Raw genomic sequence first — 6,311 nt, 5'->3', positions numbered from 1 at the left:
TTATCCAGACATGAATCCAAGTTTGAACTCATCACCAAATTAAATTTTGTATTCCCGATTAGTTTACTTTTTTGAAGGACTTCAAACTTGTTCTAGAGTTGCTTGATTAATATATTATTTTCTTAAATGAAGTAAATTTCATTACTAAAATCTTATAAATTCTCATAATCTAGATTAACAATTAATAACTTGATTATGTGGAGATTAATAAAATTCTAGCAATGATTTTTTGGTAGCCAATCGTGGGTTGCTTGATTTAATATTAACTATTCATCTATAATGCGAAACTCATGAAGAGTTGCAGAACAATTCAACTCACTTTGTATCTATTTTATTATAATAAGTGGCTATCTAACTATGAACAGTAACTTTTATTGTTTTTCCATTAATTTTCTTGTTTCCCGTTATGTCTCCGTTTATATTGTCCATTTGTATTCTATTATAATATAAAAACATTATAATAAGTTACAATTTGCAAAAACCATAGTGCCATATGCTAGCCTTTTTTTTTTCTTCTGTCCGTGCAATAGAATATCTGAAAATTGTTGGCCATACATTGGAAGCTGCAAAAAGAAAGAGAAAGTATATTAAAAATTAGATAATATATTATATTGCATGCGTTGATAATAAATACTTACTCATGATGTCTTGCATGCATTGATATAAAATCGTGAGAGGCACGTGAAGATCAGGGATATATATTGGTCTCTATGTACTCGAATCCAAATTAGCAATATTTATTATAATAATAGATGCGCGCATGAGTACTAGAAAATAAAATTAAAAGCGGGTACGTCATAAATGACTAAACGTCTAACCATTAATTATAAAAACAGTACAACCAAAACGAAATCACGAAGAGGCAACCGAATGCCCAAGCGGTGCTATAGTGAGTTTTAAAGTTTAAACACGAAGAGGCAACTTTCAAAGAAACTGAAGAGGCATTGAACTATGTTTAGAAAATTCCTTTTATTTCTTTCAGTTTCTTCTCCCCTCCTTCTCTCTCTCAAATCAAGTGAGACCATGCCACTGTACTTTCTGCATTCAATTGTGTTTCAGGTGTGGAGGTGCTATTTGAAGGAAAATTGAACAAATGAGTCTAACTACCTTTTGTGTGTTTATGGTATATATAGTCTATCTATGCATTACACATATTTGTTCATAGTCCTAAGAAATGAAGTAATTAATACCATTAAACTTAGAGATTCATAAAACTTATTAAAAAACTTATCAAAAAACTCAAAAACAAATAAAACCTAAGTCATATAGCCAAATAATAATAAGAAGAAGAAAAATATAGCAAAAATAACTAAAAAAATCAACCCCAAAAACTGAGCAAAAAAAAGGAAGCAAGTACCTGAAGAAGAGTGTCATTGTATAGTGATAGACTGTACCCAAACAAAGCAACAAGTTTGAAAACAAAAAAGAAGAAGAGAAATACATAAATTAAAATAAATCAAATTGTATAGATTTTGTTTAGGAACCATATTTAAATAAATGAACATAAATAAATTTCTTAATCCCGTAATTTCATCACTTTTATAGAATTTAAAAAAAAAAAAAAAAAGTACTATACAGAATTGTTGATTACAAAAACCCTTCAATTTTTGGTATAATACGATCTCAACCTAAACATTTCAAACTTAAAAATAAAAGAAGTCAGAACCATGAAAGTAATTGTAGAGAACTAACAATCACATAAAAATATGCACAAAAACCAACCCACAATCCAAAGTCCTTAAAAAAAAGAAAAAAAAAACTAACAAATCAGATCAATTAAATTGTTAAAACATGCACAAAAATCAAACCATAGTCCAAAGTCCTTGCAAAAAACAAACCACCAAATCAAATCAATTAAATCAAAAAATGAAAAAAAGAATAAAACAATGACATGCAAACCAAAAAAATAAAATCCATAAATTATTTTACCGCCAACATGAAGGTTGAGAAGCAGGACAACAAATAGGCTCCAACAAATAAAAATCACAAAAAAACTTATGAGACCATAAGATAATCACTGAAAAACCAAAATATTATGATAAAATGAAACACAATTAAATTGAATAATGTATTTGTATTTTTCAAAAACAATGGGTAAAAAATCGTAGATCTAAAAAATATAGTGAAAACTAAGAGATTTAAATGAATAGATATAGATCTATCAATACACAACAAAAAATAGATGTTCAAATTTCTCGAATCTAGACTAAAACATCAAGATCTGTTGGTGTTTGCGAAGAACAAAAATTAATGTTTTTTTTTTCATAGCTAAGAGGTAAAAATCATAGATCTAAAGAATATACAAAATAAATAAATAAATCTGCGTAAGTAGATCAATAGAGTTTAAATAAAATTTTTTGGATCTACACTAAAATGTCTGGATCTGCCAAAATTTGGAAAAAATGAAAAGAAAATTTTACCCGTACACACCGACGCTTAGTGGAAGCCATGTTCATGATGTTTGTTCGAGGACGAAAAGCATGGAGGTCAACCAGAGAGCTTGCAAGAGAGAGAGAAATGAAAAATAAAACTTTTTGCAAGTAGATCAACAGATTTGAAAAAATACTATGAAAAGGAAGATCATAGAGTTTTAGCATGATGTTGAGGGAGCGTAGTAGATCAACAGAGCTTTTAATGGAATCAAGTTAGGGAGAAGAAGAAACAAACCGGAAATGGATAAAGAGAAGTGAGCATTGCATGGCTTGGAGAAGAAGGAAGCTTTCTCTCTTTGTTGCTTAGGGGCCGACGGGTTATGGGTAGAGTACTTAGGACGATTCCCTTAGATGCTAAATGGATGACAGAGATTAAAATTTGGGAAGATATTTCCCTTACCTAACAAATCAAGGGTTGAGATTTAAAAGGGTTTTATACTTAAAATAAATAAAATAGCAAATTTAAGAGTATTTAAAAGACTAAAGTCTTATACGTACACAAGTTATAAATTAAAGGTTATTATAAATTAATTATTAACCCACTATATTACGAGTTATACCCTTCCCTTATTTTAATAAGTCCCATTTAAGACATACTCATTTTAAAATCACAACAACTTAGCAATAATAAAATAAACTAGTAAAACCCCAACCATAAAAATAATAGTAGAACTTATTAATACTATTAATATAATATTAATAGAATTTTTTACATGTCAAAGAAATTTTACAAAAATAAATTCACAAACATAAATCTCCCAAAGTAGTTTTCCTAATGGAAACACTACTTACTGCGTCTAAAATGGCCATGATAAGGAGAAAGTTGGGATTTGAATGTTGCTTTACTATTGAACCAGTGGGTAGGAGTGGGGGGCTAGGTATGTTATGAAATGAAGACTCAGGTTTGACCATTTATAATTATTTCTTGAGACATATAAGTGGATGGTTAAATTTTCCTAGTCAGTTTGATACCGCTCTGATTACTGGTTATTATAGAGACCCTCAGACTAGTAGCAAAAATCATTCTTGGGCAATGTTGAATATCATGAACCCTGGTCCCTATCCTTAGTGTTTATTTGGGGATTTTAATGAGACTATGTTGTCTTATGAGAAAGTAAGGGATAGAGAGAGACCTAAAATTCAAATGCTAAGGTTTAGAGAGGCTATGGAACAGAGTAATTTAATTGGTGTGGGTTGTCAAGGCAATCCTTTTACTTAGAGTAATAGGCATTCATATATGACATTTACCAAAGAGAGGCTTGAAAGGGTTTTTGTTAACAAACTTTGGCAAGTACAAGGTGCTCATGTGGTGGTGGATACTCTGGTGGCTAGATGCTCTGATCATGCTCCTTTGGTGATTTCTTTAAGGCAAAGAGGCAGGGGTTCTGGGTTGCCCAAGATGCCTTTTAAGTTTGAGGCTAGCTGGACAAATAAGGAAGATTGTGGTAGAGTCATTGAAGATGCATGGAGGATCTGCTCAGAGAGAGGGTCTACTATAGACAGACTTCAAGCTTTCCTAAGGAATTGCAGTACTAACCTGTGTACATGGAATATATCTCACAATTCAGATGAGGAGAAGGTATTAGAAGAAAATACAGCTTCACTGAAGAGACTGCAAGACCATGGAGGGCCAGCTAATGGGGCTGAGATTTAGAAACTGCAATAGGAAGTACATTTGTTATTAGACAAGCAAGATTTGAGATGGAGATAAAGGCCAAGGCAAACTATTATCAAGCTGGGGATAGAAATACATGGTTTTTCCATATGTTTGCTTCACAGATAAGGAGAAGAAATCAAATTGTGGAGGTCAGGGATTCAAATGATGTCTTGAAAATAGGACATGTTAGTATTTCACAAGCTTTTGAGGCTCATTTTTGCTAGTGTTTTTTGTTCTAATCATCCATCTAATGAGCAATTAGAAGACGATTTGGCTAATCTATATTGTAAACTCACTAGTGAAATATCTCAAGATCTTGATAAACCTTTTGTTAAGTCTGACGTTGAGTTGGCTTTGTCACAAATGGCTTCTTTTAAATCTCCTGGCCCTAATGGCTATGGACCATTTTTTTCCAAAAATACTGGAGTATAGTGAGGAGTATAGTGAGGGACAAGGTAGTTGTTGTTGTTCTAGACTTTTTTAATTTGGGTGTCTTTGATAAGGGGTTGAACAAAACTAACCTGGTTTTAATTTCCAAGCTGAATAGGCCTCAAACTGTTAGTGATTTTAGACCCATTAGTTTATGCAACGTTGTTTATAAACTAATGGCTAAGGCCCTTGCAAATAGGTTGAATAAGGTTTTACCTTAGACTATTTCACCCAATCAAAGTGCCTTTATCCCTAGTCACTTGATTTCAGATAATACCATGATTACCTATAAGGTTATCCATACCATAAAAACTAGGTTAAAAGGGGAAATGGAGAGTTTTGCTATTAAACTGGATATGTCCAAGGCTTACGATAAGGTTGAATGGTCCTATTTGAAGTTTGTTATATTGAGGATGGGTTTCAGCCATAAGTGGGTTGAGAGAATAATGCTTTGTGTTTCTACTGTTCAATATTCAATATTAGTGAATGGTCAATGTAATAATCTAATTTATCCCAAAAGAGGTTTGAGGCAAGGGGATCTTCTTTCCCCTTTCCTATTTTTGTTGTGTGCTGAAGGATTATCATCTTTGTTACATAAAGCTAAGATGAGTGGGATTCTTAAAGAGGTTGAGATTAGCATGGGTGGGATAAGCATAAATCATCTGTTATTTGCTGATAATTATTTGATCTTTCATAAGGCTGATCTAGCCCAATGACGAGCTTTGGAGAGTTTATTGAGTGCTTATGAAAGAGCTTCTGGGTAGAAATTAAATTTGGGTAAAACCTCTTTGTTTTTGTTTTTGTTTTTTTTGTTTGTTTTTTTTTTTTTTATGTTTTTAACTCCAATATGAAAAGGGAGGTTCAAAATGGATTAACTACAGTCACTGGGGCTAAAATTTTTACTGATGCTGACAAATACCTAAGTTTACCCTCTTTGGTAGGTAGATATAAATACAAAGCCTTTTGTAAAAAGAAGGTCCATTACAAAATTGGTACTTGACATAATAAATTTCTTTCTCAAGCAGGAAAGGAAGTCCTTAGTAAATCTGTTTTGCAAGCTCTTCCCACTTATGTTATGAGTGTTTTCAAGTTGCCTAAACATTTGTGCACTGAAATATCTCAGTTGTTGGCAAGATTTTGGTGGGGTCATATGTCAAACCATAATAGAGTTCAAGAGAAGCAATGAAAGAAAGTTGGCCTAACAAAGGATCAAAGGGGCATGAGGTTTCGAGCTATGGTATGTTTTAATCAGGTCTTACTAGCTAAACAATATTGGAGACTCCTTACTAATACTCATTCTCTTGTGACCAGAATAATGAAGGAGAAATATTAAAAAAATGAGGATATATTGAGTGCAAAATCTGGTGGGCTTTCTCTCTGATATGGAGAAGTATTAAGGGTGTTGCTAAGTTGTTCAAGTTAGGTATGAGGTGGAAGGTTGGAAATGGTCAGAAAATTAGAATTTAGTGTGATAGATGGTTGCCAACTCCTAACACTCACATGGTTCGATCTGCTATTAAGAGGTTGCAAAGGGAGGATACAGTGGATCAACTGTTGCTGGATGAGGGTTCATGGAATGCCAATTTGATTGATGACATTTTTTTCAGTTGAGGAAGCTGCTGTGATTAAAACTTTGCCTGTAAGTAGAAGGAGGTCAAAGGATAAACTATATTAGGGTTATACAAAAAATGGTCTTTCGTCTGTGAGGTTTGCCTATCATTTACACCATCAAAGTGTTTCTGTTGCCTTGGGAGGATGTTCAAACTCTCAACTGTTTTCTCAATCTTGGAAAC

At 32.6% G+C, this 6,311-nt stretch overlaps 1 long non-coding RNA gene across 1 annotated transcript; it reads right to left on the bottom strand.

The window, feature by feature from the left end:
* Positions 1 to 352: 352 nt before the first annotated feature.
* On the bottom strand, positions 353 to 2,743 carry LOC122277531. The gene is made up of 3 exons (XR_006229028.1): positions 2,668 to 2,743; positions 2,421 to 2,499; positions 353 to 563 (listed from the first exon to the last, which is right to left on the bottom strand). It is a non-coding gene; the product is annotated as an uncharacterized LOC122277531 (long non-coding RNA).
* Positions 2,744 to 6,311: the final 3,568 nt, after the last annotated feature.

This window comes from Carya illinoinensis, chromosome 9, assembly GCF_018687715.1.
Source record: "Carya illinoinensis cultivar Pawnee chromosome 9, C.illinoinensisPawnee_v1, whole genome shotgun sequence".
NCBI lineage: Eukaryota > Viridiplantae > Streptophyta > Magnoliopsida > Fagales > Juglandaceae > Carya > Carya illinoinensis.
The sequence above is the reverse complement of the archived record's forward strand: the minus strand, read 5'-3'. Positions and strand labels throughout refer to the sequence as shown.